Source organism: Culex pipiens, chromosome 2 (genome assembly GCF_016801865.2).
Source record: "Culex pipiens pallens isolate TS chromosome 2, TS_CPP_V2, whole genome shotgun sequence".
NCBI classification, from domain to species: Eukaryota; Metazoa; Arthropoda; class Insecta; order Diptera; family Culicidae; genus Culex; species Culex pipiens.
This window is the reverse complement of record NC_068938.1, coordinates 142279268-142301479: the sequence shown is the minus strand read 5'-3', so window position 1 is coordinate 142301479 and position 22212 is coordinate 142279268. Positions and strand designations below refer to the sequence as shown.

At 38.2% G+C, this 22212-nt stretch overlaps 1 protein-coding gene across 5 annotated transcripts in view; it reads right to left on the bottom strand.

Annotated features, from left to right (window-relative positions):
• LOC120417976 (zinc finger protein 768-like) overlaps positions 1–5736 on the bottom strand; it is a 92828-nt gene extending 87092 nt beyond the window's left edge. For 3 of the 5 annotated variants that reach the window (XM_052709113.1, XM_052709114.1, XM_039580214.2), the window contains exon 1: positions 4077–5733. The gene's annotated coding sequence lies outside the window, so the exon portion shown is untranslated. Of the gene's footprint in view, positions 1–4076 lie in introns of all 5 variants that reach the window. The other 2 variants (XM_052709116.1, XM_052709115.1) reach the window with 2 other exon arrangements.
• Positions 5737–22212: the final 16476 nt, after the last annotated feature.

Genomic DNA, 22212 nt, shown 5'->3' with positions numbered 1-22212 from the left:
AAGATTTTATTCAAGTTCATTTAATAGATTTTAAATACTGTTGGATACAACCATCCGTGCTCTTTTCTTTATTAAGAATAACATAAGGTAAAAATTACAAATATGAGTGATTAGACTCTTTTAAGTTGAAGTTTGATTTATTTATTTATGACCATACCGTATTTTTATTGCAATAAACAAATGAAAACAACATTTCGATCTGACACAAATTTCATAGAATTGAAAATTTATCAAAAAAACAATTGGGATTATCATTCAAAATACCTACCTTTAAATCGATTGCCAATCATTCAAAACATTGTACAGATATTATTTATGCATTTTAAATTGAACAAAGTCTTTAAAAACCACAGTTTGGCACAAAACCTAATGTTAACGAAAAAAATATTATCATAAATTTAACGCTATTTTGCAACATAAAAGGTTCGATTTTATGACACATTGCGTTTCAAAATGTCTAAAATCAGGCGAAAATTGGAAAATTTAGATTTTTTGCCCCCATTCTTAAATTTCTAACAGCCAAAAAATCACAACGTACTGCGTTATTTTTACAATTTTGAAATTAAAAATTCAGAGAAATATTGATGAGAACCGGTGAGTTTTAGGTATTGTTTTCAATTCTTTTGAAAGAAAGTTTGATATTACAAGATTTAGTTAGATTTGGATATCCGATGTTTTTTTCAAATTAGGCTGGTACAAATATTTTTATTTTTTGGTCCGAAAAATCAGGGGGCAAAAAAAATTTTTTACAATAAACTTCAAAATTTCAATGAAAATTCAAGTGCAACCAACTGAAATCAAATTAAAATACATTCTCCTGCGTTTAAAATCATTTTTAGCATGTTTGGGTTTATTAAAAAATCTTAAGATTTTTTGAAAATTTTCGATGCAAAATCTTTTTTTCGATACAATTTTTGTTTTTGTCAGATCTTAGATTTTTTGAAAACTAATGATTGCAAAACAACTGAACTAGTGTAAAATGCATTTTAAAACACTTTTTACATTTAAATGTGAAGACTATGGCTTGTTATTTAAATTTTTATATTTTTTTATTTTTTTGCCCCCCCAAACATTTTTAAATATTTGCATCGGCCTTAACCAAAGAAAACAAAGACTTAGAAATTGGATATTCACATACCGTCATCAGGGGTGACATTGGGTCTGGGGAGTGAGATTAGGTCATACAAATTTCAGCATTTTTGTACGACCCAATCTCACCCCACAGACCAAATGCAAAACCTTATTGGCAAACTGATATCCATTTCGGGGCGCAATTGAAAACTTTAAACGGCCATATCTCAAAACACCCCAACTTATTTTTTTTAATTTGACCTCACCATCGTGTTCCCCGGCCAATTTTACATAAGAATCACTTATCGACAAAAATGAATATGTTTCGTTCCAGAGATATCGAATTTTAAAGTTTTGTGTTTTCGAGATTACCTACACCCAAAGGAAAAATATATCTCATAATCTGCAACAGTGGATTTGCTGCAGAAAATGTCACATTTTATAACATTTTTTGCAGTAAGCTCATAGCTCATTTTTGCCCGCGTGTAAACATTTCAGCGATCTGCAGTTCTCACCAACACATATAATGCTGGCCCGTCCCCGAGCAACACTCCAAAGAGAAGCATATGTTGGTGCTCTTTCACTCACATTTCATCAAGCGTCCATGGCGCGGTGGTAGCGTGTCGGATCTATAACCAAGAAGTTGGTGGTTCGACCCTCGTTCTGTTTAGAGTTTTTTTTTGTGAAATACAACCAAAAAGCTGTCGGTAATGTCGATAATTGTCGGTAACGGGCAAAAATGTCATACCCCTATAGAGGAGAAAAGCAACTCGCGACAAAATTTTGAGGCTAGGAATTTTGACAGGTATGGTTTTCATAAAGTATTCGCCTCCTTTTCTCACCCACAGAAAACCTGGGAACGAGGTAGCTGTCAAACTAGGCCAAAATGTTAAAGTCACTCACAAAATGAACTTTGAGTGATTTGAGTTCATTTCTGACGTCACAATTTTCTCCTTTATATCGCAAAAAATGCATGAGGACAGATTTCAAGCAGATTCTGATATACTTTCATGCCGCCGTGCATCACAATCGTGCGTCCGCCGGTTGGGTGTAGAAATTCTAGTATGTTTGGCATGTCCTCGCTCCTAGTTTCGTCCAATTTGCTCATTTTCACTATTTAAACAACAAATTTTGCAAAACTTTTGATAGAAACTTGCTACAACGTTGGTTTTTGCCCTGTAGACTTCCATAGCGGCACTTTTTGGTCTCAATGTTGACATATTCGGAATCCTCAGGAAATTTTACATTAGATTGAGATGTTGGAGTTATGAATTTGATTAAGAAAATAATCAAATAAAACATTTATGAAAAAAGTTAGATTTTTCATACCCTGTGTTTAATACGTCAAATGCTGTATCAAGTAGGCGAAAACCTGTTTTACTCATAATCCGACAAAATGCTCAATAATATTTTAATTAATTCTAAATGGCATTTTTTCCAATCAAATTCAAAATTCCAACACCTCAATCTATTGTAAAATTTTCTGAGGATTCCGAATATGTTAACATTGAGACCAAAATGTGCCGCTATGGAAGCCTACAGGGCAAAAACCAACGTTGTAAAATGTTTGTTATAGAAAAATCGTAAAACTATGAGAAAAACTGCGATTGGCCAAAAAGTTAATACTGTAGGCTTATAGTCAATAAAATTTCCTAACTTTTGACCTATGGGAGTATGGGTGTTGGAGGCTGTTGCAAAAAGTTATTAAGGTTTTAAAAAAATCAATTTTTAACAGTAATTTGCAAAAGCTATGAGAAAAAGTCAAACCAATCCTGGATGTCTATAGCACATTTTGAAGGGCTTCAAAAGACCATTCGAATGCATCTAAGAGATGCATCTAAGATGAAGTTTTACGGAAATGCGAGCAATTTTAAGATTTTTCATGTTTTTTGGACCTCAAACTTCAATGCCCGTTTTACCCCACTTCCCTTTGTCGTAGAGGGCTCATATTTGGCATGAGTTCATCTCATGTATAGACAAACAAACCCTGAAAGTTTCATCCAAATCGGAGCACCTCGATATGACCTGTTTCACATCGGTGAAAAACTCGCTCTTAAGCAAAATGTTTCTTATTCATCAAAACTTTTGATTTTCTATAAGTTAGGGTCCATCCATAAACCACGTGGAAACTTTTTTGAAATCTCAGACCCCTCCCCCTCCTTAGGTGTGCACGTGGTTTATGAATGGTCCCTTACAGCAATTTCTTGATTCTGATTCTTCTTGATTGAAGGGGCTTCTTGAAAACCTGTACGTTTGTGTTAAAAATATAATAAGCTTGAATGTAAAATATTTAAATACTTAAAATATTCGTTTTCAAAGTCATCTACAACTAAGTCATCTACAACTATACTAAAGAAAACCATGTACGAAAAACCAAATTAATTCATTAAGCTTGAGGCTGATTCCAGTGACTGTAAAAATGGAGGAATCAAGTCTCCCAAAACGCACTTTTTATGCAATTGATTGTAAAAATAGTATGACGGAAAATTTGACGTCGAATGCGTAAGGGTTTTGTAGTTGAAAAGTTTATCAAACAATTCATGTATAAACATATTTTTTTGAATATTTTTTATGGATTTCTATACATATCAAAACAAGGAAAAAAGATCTCTTGGAGGTTTTTTGTAGCACTTTTTAGGAAAATGTGTGTAACTCAATCCAAACAATTTTTAATTTTTTTTTGTTTTCACAACTTTCTAGAACATAGCTATTTTTTTACCCACATGCTGACAAGATACAGGCATGGGATCAAGTGCATCCGGGGATCAAGTCTCCTCACTTTCCCCTACTGTAGAGCTTTATTTTAGCAGATACACGAACTGTAACTAAACTTTAGAGAATTTGAAATTTGTTTGACATATATAAATTTTTTTATCAATTACTTTGAAATAGTTCTTCTAAGATTTAATTCTCTAAATTCATAAAAGAATCACACGGTTTTTGTTCACATAAATAATTTGAAAATTCACATCCTCATTTCATGCACAAACATTCCATCATCTCACCTTGCTGCACTTGACTACGCACTTGGCCTGCCTAATTCATCAGCTGTTTCGTCGTCGTCTTGGCAAAGTTCAAACCATGCAAGCGAACAGAAAATCGATATTCTGTCCAGAGAGCCTTCGCCGTCGTCGTTGTTCTTCTTCACACCGCGCGCGCGGGAGATTTCAACGAAACCAACAATAACAACAGCATCAACACACGACACAGACACGCGTCGTCGTCGTCGTCACTTCTAATACAGACGAGAAATTGTTTTGTACATAAACGTTGGACACACACACACGTACACTTTTGCCGGTCTGTCTGGGGGTTTTGAGATGTGTGTTGATTATGTTGATGCTGCGATTTTTTTTTAATTTTTATTTTTTTTCCTCTAAATCTAGATATTTTGGTTAGTGTTTCCAAACGTTACGAGTTACACTGATAATATTTGACGCCAAAGTTTACTAGTTTTGACAGTTGGTTACAAACACTTAGCGATTATTTTTGCTTGATATTTTTTTGAGTAGGTTATATTTACAAAATGTGTTTCTTTGAGTATCCGAAAGTGGTTAATTTTTGTCTTCACTTCAAAAATTGTTCACACTTAAAAACTGAACACAAAAACTTTGTCCGAACCGTGTGTCTCCTTGTTTTACTTTTGATGATCGAAACGCGTCAAAAACTGAACAAAAAAGGTGTTCAACTGAAGTTCTTTTCGTAACTGTTTACATTTTTCTGATTTTTCCACCTTTGAGCAACCGAACCGATAAATCACACAGAGATGCACCTCGAAAACAGCGAATTTAATCCATGTCGGAAAATGGGTTTTCCTTTTCTTCAAACAGTGAGCAAAAGTTTGTGGCACACATACAAGGGGATTTTCCTCCTTACTAACGATGCATTTTCAAGGGCTCCAAAAAGAAGTTCACGTCGTGTTAAAGTGCTTATTAGCCCTTAGTCCGCTCTACAAATGCATACAGAGCTGCGATTTCGCATTTTTAGTACTGATTTCGTGCCAAATCCATTTTCCGCGTTATTCCTGAAGCTTTCTGGGACATTTTTTCTCTCGCACTCTTGTTGATTGTTAGAAGGTCTTTTTTCTCGCTGAATCACACTCTCAACTTTTTTTGTATTCTGGCTCGATTTTTTTCCTGCTCCTCAGCTGTGTGTCCTCCAATGGCCTCAAAAAGTAATAAAGGAATATCGCTCACGGTGAACAAAAGAAAATCGCTTTTCCTCGAGACTGCCTCTTTTCTTTTTCTTGCAGGAAAATGAAGGAAAAAACTCGTCGTCAATTTTGTTTTTTTTACATCACTTTTTTTCTTCTTTTACTGGTGTGGCGTGGAAAACGCTTTGTGTGCATCACACCACGGTGTGGAAAAACAGAGAAAAACGGGAAAACTCGACGATGACGGGAGGAAAATCTCTCTTCAGCGCACAAAAAAGTACACAATGAACGGTGTAAAATGCACTCAGGGAAAAACGGAGACTGCTTTTCTACAAACGGCTTCTCTTCCTTTCTTCAATGGTGCAAAATATTCAAGTTTCATTTGGGTGTTTGAATTTTGCTGCAGACTTTCAGAACAAAATAATAAAAGTTTTTTTTCCTAAGGTGCGGAGACACACCGGACACGACCGAACGGATAAAGAGTACATTACAAACTGTTTTGCGCGGCGGCAGCGGCGGCGACGACGCGCGTTCACGTCTCGCGCGAGAAGATTTTTTGATACGTGCGAAAATGCAGCTGTGGTTGTGCGGTTGCGGTGTGTGTTGTTTTGGAGTCGCGCGACCTACTCGCGAGAGAGAAAAAAGAAGAGTAATCTTCACATGGGGAGATTCGAAAGAGACAGAGAGAGAGAAAGGGGAGCTTGAGTGGGGTTCTCTCGACCAAACGGGGAGCTCTTTTGAGGGGGGTCAAGAAAGGACTTTCAACAGGCAATTGCAGTGAGTGGTTGAGGACTTTGTTTACAAAAAGTTGGCGAAAATGCAAATTGACAAAAAAAACTTTTTGTCTCTTGTGATTTCTAAATAACAAAAAACAAGAGGGAAACCCTTATCTGTTTGGCAGGTTAAGGATTCGATTCCATTTTTTTACTTCATTTTCCTTGTACGAGAATCGGACTTACAACCTCTGGATTGGAAATCTAGTAAGCCCATCCCCTACTTGTCAGAATTCCCATTGAGCAAATTAACTCTTTGAAGGGATCTCACTTTGCCAAGCCAGCCAGGAATCGCAACCACCACCGCTTACAAGGCGATGGCCGTAAGCTCAATCTTTTCGGATAATTAAATAACAAAAACAAATGTTTTTCGTTATCTAATTTTTTTTATTGTTGAGCTTTTAAGCATGGCTACTAAACTACTCTAAAGTGATTTGAAGTTTTTAAATTCAAGAAGTCAAAGTGGCCGAAAATCCCAAATTTTGAATAAATATTTACATTCAAATGACGACATGTTCGATATTTTCAAAATATTTTAATTGTTTAATATAGGCATATTATTAACTCTTGTTCCAGATTGTGCACTGTCCTATCGCAAAATCGTTTTTGGTCCCTTTAAACATATAAAACAGGGGTGCTCAAAGTTTTTGAATGGCGGGCCAAATTTGAAGCTCACATGAGCTTGCGGGCCATATGAGAAAAAAAATATTTTTAAATTTAAATCAATAAAAACTAAAAACAAAATATTAGAAAACAAAAAAAAATAAACAGTTTTGTACAAAAAAGCCTCCAATCAATTGGATTTTTTTTATAAAAATCATAAAATCTTTCATATATTGGTGAAATCACGATTGTTGAAATCGTGATTTCACCAATATAATGTTATTTTTAAAGTTGTATTTAAATTGATTTTTTTAAATTAATTTTTTAAATATATTTCAGAAGGGATGACACAAACTTTGTAAAAGTGTGTATTTTTATTTAAATTTTGTGCAATCTTTATTTTAAAAATTTTGCTTAAGGATTTTTCAAAAATTATTGCTCCAATTGGGTCTTAAAATGAAGCTTAGATTGCTGATATTGTTGTTTACAGCGATAAAGCTTATTTTTCTGAGTACAATGACCCTTTGTACGACCACAAAGAGTTTAAAATGGATTTTTAAATCAATTTGGAAAATTTAACCTCGCGGTCCTTCTTGACAGAAAAGTTCCTACTTGACACCTCGTTTCATGGGAACCATAGTTGATCCATCGAAAAAATGTTGTCTTGACATTTTTTTTGCATTAAAATTGAAAAAAGGGATTTGAAATGGTTTTTGATCGTGTTTTTTACCGTTGTACATAAAAATTGACGTAGGGCTTTAGTACCCAATTTTAATAAAATTTCAATAAATGTTTGATGAAAATTTTGACATAATTTACTCTTTTTAACCACATTTAAACCAGTTACGGAACGTGTTAAAATAGGCATAAACGTAACCTTAATTTCCAGGAATTATAAAATCATTTAACGTGAAGAATTCCATCATTGCCATGATTTTTCGTTCAATAATATAAATTTTGCGTCCCTATCAATATTTTGACGAAATTCCTTCTACAAGTTGTTTAGAATAGTGCCCTACACATGCTGATTCCTTTTGGTAACGATTATCCTTGCAAAGTTATGGAAATCGTCATTAATCAATGATTGCCAACTAGGACGTCAGTGATTGTAGCACAACATTATATAAATTTTGAAACACATTTGATTTAGATCGAAAGTTCCTTCAGTGGCTTCAAGAAGGCAACAACCGGCACATGCTGATTCATTTTGGTGCAGAATTTCCTAAAATTTAATTCAATACAGTGCATTTTAGAGTGATGATCAATTATCTTTGAAAATGATCAACGGCTTCACCTTAAAGGGCCATTTTACATGATCATCCAAAATGGGTCCGCGGGCCACAAAAAATGACCTCGCGGGCCACGTTTGGCCCGCGGGCCTTACTTTGGTCACCCCTGATATAAAACAAATTTAAAAATAAAAAAATATTGTTTAGTGATATAAAGGGAATCGAAAATCGAGATCTGTTTTTTTCAGCATTTATTTTTTTCTAAAAAGTTCTTATCATAAACTACAACTGTGCGGCAGACATCAAATCGAAACCCCTTCTGAAATGCACATACCCGCTTTGTTTGAAAACACCAGATCGCAAAGTTGTATGGATAATTGTTTCGAAAAACTGATGATCGCATGATGGCTTCTTTAGACAAAGGGACAACCCAATAAAATAACAAAATCAGAAATTTTGAGAAGTAGGTAATTTGGAATTCCAGAGATTACTTTTAAGTACAGTATAAAAAAAAGTATTTACACCCCTTGGGCACAATGCACATTTTTGATGAAACATGTAAACATTTAAAAAGTTTGACAGAAACCTAGTACTTCGTTTTGTTCAGAAACTCATGCCGAACATTTTTCTACAAAAAGCTCATGGAAAAATGATTTCTATAAAATGTTATATAACAAATACTATTACAAAAATCAAAAAAGGTGCAAAAAAAGTTTGTACACCTTTCGAAAAATTAACATAAATAATGTTATTTGTTGACAAATCACCATAAATCCAGTCTCCCAACTCCAAATAGACATCCTTGACTGATGAAAAAAAATAATTTGGATTGAACTTGGATTGAACATAAAGTTTACCAACTACTTAGTATAAAAGTTTATATAACTCTGTAAATTCTATGTAAAACTTATCCAAACTGAATTTTGCTAACCTAAAATTTAACTAAATGTCAATATATTACCATAGGGGTATAACACCGTTTTAGGGGTCTTTGTATCGATAGAATAGATTTTTCATTGGAATTTCGTACCAACCCGGAATTACGTCGTCGGAAAATCCGCCGGCATTCAAACCGGTCCACGATTCACAAGTCAACCTATGTGGCATCGGAAAGGGCATACAATTTCCGATCTTTTGATACCCAAACATCTAGGGTTTCTATAAAACCCACGTTTTTAAATACCTGGGCAAAAAGTAAGTTTTATCCACGAGAACAAAAATTACGTAAGTCCATACATTTTTGGCAGGTTGTTCAAACGAAACCATAACAACGTTTTTGCCCAGATATTTAAAAACGTAGGTTTTATATAAAACCTATATGTATGAGTATCAAAAGACCGGAAATGTTATGCCCTTTACGATGCCACATAGGTTGACTTGTGAATTGTGGACCGGTTCGGATGCTGGCGGATTTTCCGACGATGTGATTTCGGGTTGGTACGAAATTCCAACGAAAAATCTATTCTATCGATACAAAGACCCCCAAAACGATGTTTTGCCCACTCCAAAATGTTTATTTAGCAACTCTATGGTAATATATTGACATTTAGTTAAATTAAATGTTTACATAATAAAGTTTAGATAAGTTTTATATAGAATTTCCAGAGTTATATAAACTTTTATACTAAGTCATAAGAAAACTTTATATTCGATCAAATTTATTTTTTTAATCGATCAAGGATGCCTATTTGGAGTTGGGAGACTGGATTCATGGTGATTTGTAAAGAAATAACTTTATTTATGTTAATTTTTCGAGAGGTGTGCAAACTTTTTTTGTACCTTTTTTTTATTTTTGTGATAGTATTTGTTATATAACTTTTTATAGAAATCATCTTTTCATGAGATTTTTGTAGCAAAATGTTCAGCATGAGTTTCTGAACAAAACGTAGTACTAGGTTTCTATCAAGCTTTAAATTGTTTACATGTTTTATCACAAAATGTGCATTGTGCCCAAGGGGTGTAAATACTTTTTTAACATACTGTAGATTGATTTTAATATTTATTATCGATTGGAAAATTAATAAACTGTTCTGACTCGATTATCCGAAGGCCCCGAAAAAATCACTTCGGATAATAGAATCACGAAAAAATGGTTTTCGTTGTCTTATTCTTTTAAACTACTCTTAAATGATTTAGATTTTTTAAATCCATGATGGCAGCCAAAATGATGGTGATGAAATATTGAAAATCAATCATATTCGACTGGGTCGCAAAACTCAAATTCGATGTTACAAGCAAAAAAAAAAAAAATTATTCGTGATTCGGTTATCCGAAGTTTTATACAAAACTTCGGTTAATCGAACTTCGGATAATCGAATATAATCTTTATTTCAATCCAAAAGGTTTAAATACGGCAATTATTAAATGAATTAAATGTTTTGTAGAAGTATTCAATAAAAAAACCAAACTAAATTGTTGTAAATAAATAAATTGTCAAACAATATTGCACAATTCACACCATACGGAGAAATCTTATATCACGCTACAATGAAAATGGGGTTTCAGACCCCCAAATAATTTTCAAAGTTTATGTCCCCCCCCCCACCACCTTTTAATTTTTTTTTCAAAATACTTGAAAATTTCAGTGGAAATGGAAGTCTAATCAACTATAATGATTATCATACATAGCATGTTTGGGCTCGTTTAAAACTATTTAGAACTTTAATGAAATTACAATGTATAGCAACGCAAAAACTTTTTTTCTCGCAAAAAAAAAAATCGTCAATACTTGGAAATTTTCGTAACTTATGAATGCAAAACAACTGGACAGGTGTATGCATTAAAAACACTTTTTTCATTCAAATGTTGAAACCCTGTAAATTCATTTTTTCAGTCAGAGTCGAGGGACATAAAATTCAAAAAAATATTTGCAACGGCCTTAAAGTGAACCGTAAGACAGTTGTCGACCAATTCCTTCCTTTAAATAGGTTTAGTACGTATCAAAATAGAGCTTCTGTATACGTTTTCAAAAATGCACTTTAATTTGTATTTTTATTAAGCCAATTTTTTTTACATCCACTACCTATGTAAAAAAGTCATTTTGTATCACTTGTTTTCTCATACATGGTTGGTCATGCAAAAGGGGCATGTAAATATTCGGAAATCAGAACGGATTTTCTGATATCGATTTGGTGTGTCTATAAAAAGCACCACTGCAACAAATATTTTCTAAAAGTTGAGAAAATTTCCTACATTTCTACCTTTCATCCTTTGTTGACTGGACTGCTAATTGATTTGATAGAGTCTCTTAAACTTGCAGTTTTGTAGGGGACATATACCCATTTTAAGCCTAATAAGTGGTCGTGTTTGAATGATGCTGGATAATCTGGAGTGTTCCTTGAAATTCACTAAAACAAAGTTCACCAACAAGTAGAGCAACTTTTTGTGGACATTTCTGTTTATTTTCACTTTTATTAAAAGTTATGCTATTCCTTTTAAAAGCATTTAAAAATAAAATTTATCAAATGCATTATAATCAGTCGAGTGCATTGGGCCACGCCCATTTTCCTATTTTCAGCTTAGTTCTTTTTCTTCAAGCGCTCTGCTTAGTGCTGCCAAAATTGATGAAATTTTACCGAACACTCAGGAAAAGTTGCATTTATAGAGAAAATTTCCTGGCATCACTGGCTCACTCCAACAGGCGCTGCTGGTGGTGTTGGTGGCCACCCTTTGTTCTTTATTTACCTTCGCTTCTCGAATGGGTTGTCAAAATTCAAACGTCAAAAGACTTGGCACGTTTGTTTTTTTATGGCGCCTGCTAATTATTTACATGTTTCGGGATTATTTTTCAAGTGAGTGACAAACTAATGTGCAAAAGAACATGTTGCCGGTAGTTGGAAGCCATTTTATATCTTAAGCGCTTTGAAATCGTTAACGCAAGAGAAAAGATATTGATGGCAGCTTTCGTTAAGCAGTTAACCTATCATCTTGCGTGTGAATGAATTTTTTCGCAAAATAGAAATTATGATCAAAAGTGCAATAAATTTGATCTTTTTGGCTAGTAAATGGCATAAATTTGCATGCTTACTTGAGGCGGTACTGTTGCTGGTAAGTTTATAGCCTAAATAGCATTTTTGGAGCTTTAATCGAGCATCAAACTCTCCATATGACGAAGATAGGTGTTCGATTAGAAAGGGCATATTTCCCCTACAATGTAATGTTAAAGTACGCCAACTTCAAAAATGTTGATTTGTGTAATCGAAACTCAATATTTTCTATATCTTAAGTTCTACTATAAACTTTTTGATCTTTTTGATTTTAATATAAGGAAGGGACGGGGGAAAATATTCTGCAAGGTTTGCTATTTGTATACAAATATATTTCGCTTATATTGGTCAATGAATACCATCCTTATTTTTTCCAACTGATAAGAGCATCAAAAGTTTCAGCTTCCACACAAAAAGGGGAAAATTTGAGCTCCCGATGCGCTCATTCTCCGAATTCCGAACTCTATCTTTTTGAGCTCTCTTTGCTCCAAAATTGCTCGTTCCTCGCTGCTCCGAAAGCAAATCTCAGCTCTGCCCAATACACCCCCAGACGGCGGGCGGCATTGCACTTGTGTGCAACACATCACATGTGTGCGTTTTTTTTTAATGCACTGAATCGCGTTGTTTTTCTGTTGTTGTGTGCGATGTTGGTTCCTTTTTGGCGAACGAGTTTTTTTTTATTTTTATTTTTTTTTCGACAATCAGTATCATCATCATTCGCGAGGACTGATTTTTTGTTGCTCGTTTGGACGCGCTCGTTCTGACCATGCGCGTTCGATTTGTTATTTTAGACATTTTATTCTTTCCCGCGTGTGCCGGCATTTCCTCCTGCCGGTACCACCTCTGGCCCTCAGCCGGTGTGAGTTCAGTTTGGTTGGGTTGTCACACACAGCTTCGCGGTCGGTTTTCGGCTTGCTGCTTGGCTTTGACGCCGCGTGTGTTGCGCTCGCGAGCCATGCAAATCGCACCATGACTCGGCGAACACTCTCGATCTGTCTACGAGACGAGTTCTTTGATTATGGGCGCGTGAATTGAAGGCATATAAGTTGTAAGAGGAGAGAGAGGGACATTATTTTGATTGAAAGATTTAAAATGTAATTGCGTTATGTAAAAACAACACCATTCATATTTTTTTTTACGAAATTCGCAACTAAGCTTACATTGTGATCGATGTTTTTCCTAATATACCTAGCTTGATACCTAGTTAAAATATTAATGCACTATATTTTTTTAATTAAATGCTGAAATAAAAAAAAATCAGCGCAAAACACTATTTTCGAATAAAAAATTAAAGTTGCGCATGGTTAGAACATTTTTTTTTCTTAAATTCCTAAAAAAAATACATTGAAGATTTTGGCTTAACCGAGATATTTTGTAGCACCCGCCGTATAGACGTTTCGAAGAAAACGCGACCTTGAAAATTAAAACAAAAATTAGTCCAGACCAGCGTTGCCACAAGTACAGATATTTTTGGCACAAACCAAACACTCAAACGAATTATTTTTACAGTTAAAATACACTTGAGTAGTTTTTGTAAACTGCACTAAAAAGATAAACATTTTTTGCATCTTTTTACTTGTTTAGTTTTTGATAAAAATGTTTTTCTTTAAAGTTATACTTGATTGAGTGTTTGGTATGTGCCAAAAATATCTGTACGTGTGGCAAGCCTGGTCCAGACTCGATTATCGGAAGTTTCGATTATCCAAAGTTCGATTATCCAAAGGTTCGTATGGGACTTTAAATAATCGAATCATGATAAAAAAAGGTGCAGTGGTAATCCTACAGGCATAACCATCATGACGAAGAACTTCGGACACAAAAGTAAATGAAATTTTTAGAGTTTTTAATATTTGCTTTTCTTGGCCACAAAATCAATCAAGAAAGTCAAAGTAGTTATGTCACAGACATAACCGGAATGGCGTAGACTTACGTAAAATTTAGATATGTGGACATGTGGGTTTTCCATATATTAATTTGAAGAATTAGCTATATTCTTTAAATAGATTTACGGAGTATGATCATGAATGGGAGATGGATTTCGGGGTGGTAGTGTTTGGTGGGAATGATGAACAAGAAGAACTCTTTCGTGAGAAAATTGGTGGCCCTAAAAAGGACCGATTAGAGTTGGATGGTGGCGTTGGTCGCAAGGCTGCAGCCGGGAGATGTTCTGTCCAGATGGGTGATAGGCCGCGGTGGATGCTGCAGGTGCTGGCGTTGTTGATGGATGCGAAACCGACAAAGTTGTTTAGGAAAGCGTGTAGTATTTGCAAATGATTGTGGTGCGAAATTTATATTAGGCTGGTGTATCAACCAAAGTCAAAATCGGCCGATGATAACTAAAATACGAAACATACCTTCGTGACTGTGTCAGAACATTTCTACCAAAAACAAGGTCAAGGCATGTGCGCCCAAAGGATTGGAAAGCAGATCAAGCTTGAGGTACTCTTTCATAATTCATAAAATCAACAAATTTCAAATTTTCCGGTTTGAGGATATCAATGTTAAAATCCCCAGACACAACAATGCGGATGTCCTGCTTTGCATACCAGAACAAATTCCGGATCAAGAAAGAAATTTTCTGTTTGTATGTTGCACTTGGCGAAATATACACAACAACAAACAATGTTTGAATCCCATTTTCTGAAACTTTTGTGGCACAAATATCCCCAAACGAATCAGCCTCGAGTAAAATTGGATCATGTTCCTCACTTAACTGCTCAAGATCGTGAGGCATGGCCGTCGAAGACGAACGAACGGCAAAGAGAGGAAAGAAAGAGACGAAGGAATTTTAGCGAGCCGAATGGGGAAAGGGGGAGAGGGGGCATAGGGGTTGGGGGCGAGAGCAGCCTCAGAAAGCTGTGCAATCCGTCGCCCCCGAAGACCAAAATTTGTTCCTGAAATTTAAATTCAAATTAGCTCGCTGCCTCGTCCCGGGTGGGACGAGGGCAACTCTTTCAACACTAGAATTTGATGAGACGTAAATCTTTCAGAAGCGCTCGCCGCGAATGCGACGAGCTAGTTGGATGTCCCGATTGTTTAACAACCAAGGCTTGACCCACGAGAGGCTTTTCGGCGGAAGGCAGCAGGCGCGCGCCTCATCTTGTTGATGCCTCGTCCCGGGTGGGACGAGGGATGGGGATTGAAGCACCTCCGAACCACAGCAACCACGAAAGATCCTAACGGTCCGGCCATCGAGAGGCAACTGGCTGACGGTGACGACGAGAAGGCGATGCGCACTTCTTTTCCAGTTCTGGTCCCTCTCTCCTGCTGCTGCTGCTCTGGGCTGAGCTTTCCTGCTGCTGCTGCTGCTGCTGCCGGTCCGACGCCTGAGACGTGAATGATGGAATGGGCTCTGGCGCGCGTTCTTATGTATGATTTCGGCCCGCTACTTCCCCTCCTTTTTCGCGACCGACACTCGGTCGCGTTGCTCGGATGATTTTCCCCTCAAAATAGGTACTTGACATTCCCGTCCGTGAGTGGGAAGCGCTCATTTTGCTTGCAAAATCTCTGCATTTTGAAAACATTTTAAAACATTCAATTGTTTCAATAGTTAAACTATTTTGCCAACAATGAAAGTTTTATAGCAAATTGCTGAATAATTTTCGAATCGAATGGCACATAAATCGTGTCGATTCGATTAGAGGGAAGGAAGATATAAGCGTTTGACGGATGACGCAGTAATCCAGGGCCTTCGGCCCGGGTTTTTTGGAATGACACCCCAGTACCTTCGACAAAGACGTAAGTCTACGTCAAAACGAAAAACGATTTTTTCGCGAACCGAATGAAAGTTTGGTACCATAATGTGGGGGAGAGAGGGGTTCAAAAAGCTGTGCAATCCGTCACCCCCGAAGACCAACACTAGTTACTGAAAGGCATTTCACCGACTCATCACGGGTGGGACGAGAGACGGGGAGTGAGGCAACTCCGAAGAGTTGGCAAGTCTTCATCCCCTACCTGATTGTTTCACAACCACGGCTTGACCCACGTGAGGCAACTGTTCGGCGAGAAGGCAGCCCTGGGTGGGACGAGGGACGGGGGGTGAGGTAACTCCGAAGAGTTGGGAAATCCTCACCCCCTACCACGAAAGATCCAAACGGTCCAGCCATCGAGAGGCAACTGGCTGACGGTGACGACGAGAAGGCGATGAAATTTAAATTGAAATTAGCTCGCTGCCTTGTCCCGGGTGGAACGAGGGATGAGGGCAACTCTTTCAACAGTTTGGAATTGGACACGACGTAATTTCAGAAGCGCTCGCCGCGACTGCGACGAGCTAGTTGGATGTCTTGATTGTTTCACAACCACGGCTTGACCCACGAGAGGCTCTTCAGAGGAAGGCAGCAGGCGCGCGCCTCATCTCATTGATGCCTCGTCCCGGGTGGGACGAGAGACGGGGAGTGAGGCAACTCCTAGGGCAACTCCGAACCACGGCAACCACGAAAGATCCAAACGGTCCGGCCATCGAGAGGCAGCTAGCTGACGGTGACGACGAGAAGGCGATGCGCGCTTCTTTTCCAGTTCTGGTCCCTCTCTCTCCTGCTGCTGCTGCTCTGGTCTCTCTCCTGCTGCTGCTGCTCTGGGCTGAGCTTTCCTGCTGCTGCTGCCGGTCCGACGTCTGAGACGTGAATGATAGAATGGGCTCTGGCGCGCGTTCTTATATAGCCTTTCGGCCGGCTACTTCCCCTCCTTTTTCGCGACCGACACTCGGTCGCGTTGCTCGGATGATTTTCCCCTCAAAATAGGTACTTGACATTCCCGTCCGTGAGTGGGAAGCGCTCATTTTGCTTGCAAAATCTCTGGGTAATTCTCTACCAACTCACACGAAATCGGGAAAAGTTGCCCCGACCCCTCTTCGATTTGCGTGAAACTTTGTCCTAAGGGGTAACTTTTGTCCCTGATCACGAATCCGAGGTCCGTTTTTTGATATCTCGTGACGGAGGGGCGGTACGACCCCTTCCATTTTTGAACATGCGAAAAAAGAGGTGTTTTTCAATAATTTGCAGCCTGAAACGGTGATGAGATAGAAATTTGGCATCAAAGGGACTTTTATGTAAAATTAGACGCCCGATTTGATGACGTACTCAGAATTCCGAAAAAACGTATTTTTCATCGAAAAAAACAATAAAAAAGTTTTAAAAATTCTCCCATTTTCCGTTACTCGACTGTAAAAAATTTTGGAACATGTCATTTTATGGGAAATTTAATGTACTTTTCGAATCTACATTGTCCCAGAAGGGTCATTTTTTCATTTAGAACAAAATTTTTCATTTTAAAATTTCGTGTTTTTTCTAACTTTGCAGGGTTATTTTTTAGAGTGTAACAATGTTCTACAAAGTAGTAGAGCAGACAATTACAAAAATTTTGATATATAGACATTAGGGGTTTGCTTATAAACATCACAAGTTATCGCGATTTTACGAAAAAAAGTTTTGAAAAAGTTACTTTTTGCGTTTCTCTTTGTTTCGTCGTCCGTGTCTGTCGCGGGTGACCATGAACGGCCATGATCGATGACGACCAACTTTTTTAAAACTTTTTTTCGTAAAATCGTGATAACTTGTGATGTTTATAAGCAAACCCCTTATGTATATATATCAAAATTTTTGTAATTGTCTGCTCTACAACTTTGTAGAACATTGTTACACTCTAAAAAATAACCCTGCAAAGTTAGAAAAAACACGAAATTTTAAAATGAAAAATTTTGTTCTAAATGAAAAAATGACCCTTCTGGGACAATGTAGATTCGAAAAGTACATTAAATTTCCCATAAAATGACATGTTCCAAAAATTTTTACAGTCGAGTAACGGAAAATGGGAGAATTTTTAAAACTTTTTTAGTGTTTTTTTCGATGAAAAATACGTTTTTTCGGAATTCTGATTACGCCATCAAATCGGGCGTCTAATTTTACATAAAAGTCCCTTTGACACCAAATTTCTATCTCATCACCGTTTCAGGCTGCAAATTATTGAAAAACACCTCTTTTTTCGCATGTGCAAAAATGGAAGGGGTCGTACCGCCCCTCCGTCACGAGATATCAAAAAACGGACCTCGGATTCGTGATCAGGGACAAAAGTTACCCCTTAGGACAAAGTTTCACGCAAATCGAAGAGGGGTCGGGGCAACTGCTGTGTGAGTTGGCGGAGAATTACCCCTCTGCATTTTGAAAACATTTTAAAACATTCAATTGTTTCAATAGTTAAACTATTTTGCCAACAATGAAAGTTTTATAGCAAATTGCTGAATAATTTTCGAATCGAATGGCGCATAAATCGTGTCGATTCGATTAGAGGGAAGGAAGATATAAGCGTTTGACGGATGACGCAGTAATCCAGGGCCTTCGGCCCGGGTTTTTTGAAATGGCACCCCAGTACCTTCGACAAAGACGTAAGTCTACGTCAAAATAGTTATTTCGTAAGATCTATTTATTTTTGCTTAAAGATGGTCTCGTGGTATTTTGACGTTTGATATCAATTAAAACTTTCAAACGCTTCTTCAGCTAATCATAATAGCAAAATTTTCGAGCCAGTTTATATGAAATCATTTCATCAATTCTCTGTTAAATTTTCGGCATTGAACAATTTTCAAAAAATATTTTGCAAGCAATAAAATGTATTACAGAGAGTCATTCTGAACCATGTGTTAAAGACACAACACACAAACCCACAAAATGTCAAATGTCATGTCCAGTATCAAAATCCCTAAAGTTTGATACCCATATTGCCCCAACTCTTATGGTTCCGCAAATGTTCCCTTATTGGAACATCCCCCGGGGCCTCCGGCCACTCCAGGTGGTGGCCATTACTGCCAAAATGTCAAATTTCATGTCCAGTATCAAAATCCCTAAAGTTTGATACCCATATTGCCCCAACTCTTATGGTTCCGCCAAATGTCCCCTTATCGGAACATCCCCGGGGCCTCCGGCCACTTCAGCTGGTGGCCATTACTGTGAAAATGTCAAATTTTATGTCCAGTATCAAAATCCCTAAAGTTTGATACCCATATTGCCCCAACTCTTATGGTTCCGCAAATGTCCCCTTATTGGAACATCCCCCGGGGCCTCCGGCCACTCCAGGTGGTGGCCATTACTGCCAAAATGTCAAATTTCATGTCCAGTATCAAAATCCCTAAAGTTTGATACCCACATTGCCCCAACTCTTATGGTTCCGCCAAATGTCCCCTTATCGGAACATCCCCGGGGCCTCCGGCCACTCCAGGTGGTGGCCACTACTGCCAAAATGTCAAATTTCATGTCCAGTATCAAAATCCCTAAAGTTTGATACCCATATTGCCCCAACTCTTATGGTTCCGCCAAATGTCCCCTTATCGGAACATACCCGGGGCCTCCGGCCACTTCAGGTGGTGGCCACTACTGCCAAAATGTCAAATTTCATGTCCAGTATCAAAATCCCTAAAGTTTGATACCCATATTGCCCCAACTCTTATGGTTCCGCCAAATGTCCCCTTATCGGAACATCCCCGGGGCCTCCGGCCACTCCAGGTGGTGGCCATTACTGCCAAAATGTCAAATTTCATGTCCAGTATCAAAATCCCTAAAGTTTGATACCCATATTGCCCCAACTCTTATGGTTCCGCAAATGTCCCCTTATCGGAACATCCCTGGGGCCACCGGCCACTTCAGGTGGTGGCCATTACTGCCAAAATGTCAAATTTCATGTCCAGTATCAAAATCCCTAAAGTTTGATACCCATATTGCCCCAACTCTTATGGTTCCGCAAATGTCCCCTTATCGGAACATCCCCGGGGCCTCCGGCCACTCTAGGTGGTGGCCACTACTGCCAAAATGTCAAATTTCATGTCCATTATCAAAATCCCTAAAGTTTGATACCCATATTGCCCCAACTCTTATGGTTCCACCAAATGTCCCCTTATCGGAACATCCCTGGGGCCACCGGCCACTTCAGGTGGTGGCCATTACTGCCAAAATGTCAAATTTCATGTCCAGTATCAAAATCCCTAAAGTTTGATACCCATATTGCCCCAACTCTTATGGTTCCGCAAATGTCCCCTTATCGGAACATCCCCGGGGCCTCCGGCCACTCTAGGTGGTGGCCACTACTGCCAAAATGTCAAATTTCATGTCCAGTATCAAAATCCCTAAAGTTTGATACCCACATTGCCCCAACTCTTATGGTTCCACCAAATGTCCCCTTATCGGAACATCCCCGGGGCCTCCGGCCACTCCAGGTGGTGGCCACTACTGCCAAAATGTCAAATTTCATGTCCATTATCAAAATCCCTAAAGTTTGATACCCATATTGCCCCAACTCTTATGGTTCCGCAAATGTCCCCTTATCGGAACATCCCCGGGGCCTCCGGCCACTCTAGGTGGTGGCCACTACTGCCAAAATGTCAAATTTCATGTCCAGTATCAAAATCCCTAAAGTTTGATACCCATATTGCCCCAACTCTTATGGTTCCGCAAATGTCCCCTTATCGGAACAACCCCGGGGCCTCCGGCCACTCCAGGTGGTGGCCACTACTGCCAAAATGTCAAATTTCATGTCCAGTATCAAAATCCCTAAAGTTTGATACCCATATTGCCCCAATTCTTATGGTTCCGCAAATGTCCCCTTATCGGAACATCCCCGGGGCCTCCGGCCACTTCAGGTGGTGGCCACTACTGCCAACATGTCAAATTCCATGTCCAGTATCAAAATCCCTAAAGTTTGATACCCATATTGCAAAACTCTTATGGTTCCACCAAATGTCCCCTTATCGGAACATCTCCGGGGCCTCCGGCCACTCCAGGTGGTTGCCAGTTCCAATAATCAACTCCCGCTCATGCCGGCTGGCATGTCTTGGCGTGTCCATGCCTCCAGGCCATCTGCTCTAGGGTCTCCAAGCCATCCGCTCCCGGGCCTCCAAGCCGTCTGCTACCGGGCCTCCAGGCCATCTGCTCCTGATGTTGACTCGTCGACGTCCAGCAACAGAATGAATTTTCGGGACCGACCGAGCCGAGTTTTGTTGGTTTAGGTTTAGTTTTGTTGCCCCGTCGACGATCCGAAAATTATGAGGTAGAGTGGGGGTGATTTTAGATACATCAATCTCACGTCTCTCGATTGACTGATTGGGAAACGTTTGTTCAACCAACCAGCGTGCGCTAAGAAGAGGGGAAATTTGCCGAGAGGGGAAGGTGAAACCAAAGCGTTTCATTTCGCTTCGCGAAATTTTGGATTGCTACCCTGTATAGAGCCCTAAGACGAAGTTCTTCGTCAAAAAATCATAGTTTTTTTTTTTATTTTCTTACATTAAATATCAAATTCGAGTTCTGCTACCCCAATATAGTCTAATTTGAATATTTATTGCCTTTTGAATTGAAAAAAAGCATTTTTTCAATATGTTACCATCGTCATTTTGGCCGCCATCTTGGATTTAAAAATTCTAAACCATTTTAGAGTTGGTTATTAGAGAGCCTGGAGCTTATTAGAGAACTGTCATCTCAAACCAAAAGTACGAATCGAAGCACGAGCAGTGTCAAACGGAGGTACCAATCAAGCAAAATCCTTTGTTTTATGCTCGATTGGTACCTCCATTTGACAGTTCTCGTGCTTCGATTGGTACTATTGGTTTGAATTCTCTAATAATCTCCAGGCTCTCTATTGATTATGGGTCATACTTTATAAGACATAACACATCAGTACAGTTGCTTTTCAATCATTAATTTTGAAAAAAAAATATGACACTAACATTTCCTATATTTTATGTGAAAATAAGTATGCAAAGTCTTGTCAATCAAGCAATGCACGGGCCACAAAAACGTCTATGCGTCAATCTTATGCAAAAATTGCTGAACTTTCCGACAAAAAATCGTTTCAAAAGCACACGATTGGTTCAAACTTTGAAAATCTCAAGAAAAATCTGTTAAAAATGATCAATCATCAATTTTTCAAAAAAAAATCGTGAAATTCAAATAACTTGTGAGGAATACATCAATTTTTTGTAATTTTCTTCTCTACATTTTTAAACACTTAGAAAAAACCCTGTAAAGTGATTTTATAATGTTTTTTGTGTCACCTCACTGAATTATTGCAGATTCAAAAAGTATAAAATGAACTTTTTTTGTGAAAAAATATATACATTTTTTCGAAATTTTGAGTAGGTACGCCATCAAATCGGGCGATCAATTTAACAAAAAAATCTGTTTGACACTAAATTTTCGGTTTCGATTTCGAATCACTGAAAAGCTGTCTTCCTTTGATCAACAAGGACTTCACCGCCCCGGGCTCCCAAGTGTACGAGAGTATGGCACGGAGCAAAGGCGCTGAGTACCCATATTGAGACACTTGGAATTATAGGGCACTCACCGCAGGATTCGAACCGGCGACCTCTGGATTGCGAGACCAGTGCGCGGTCCGATTAATCCGTACGGGCGGAACAACGC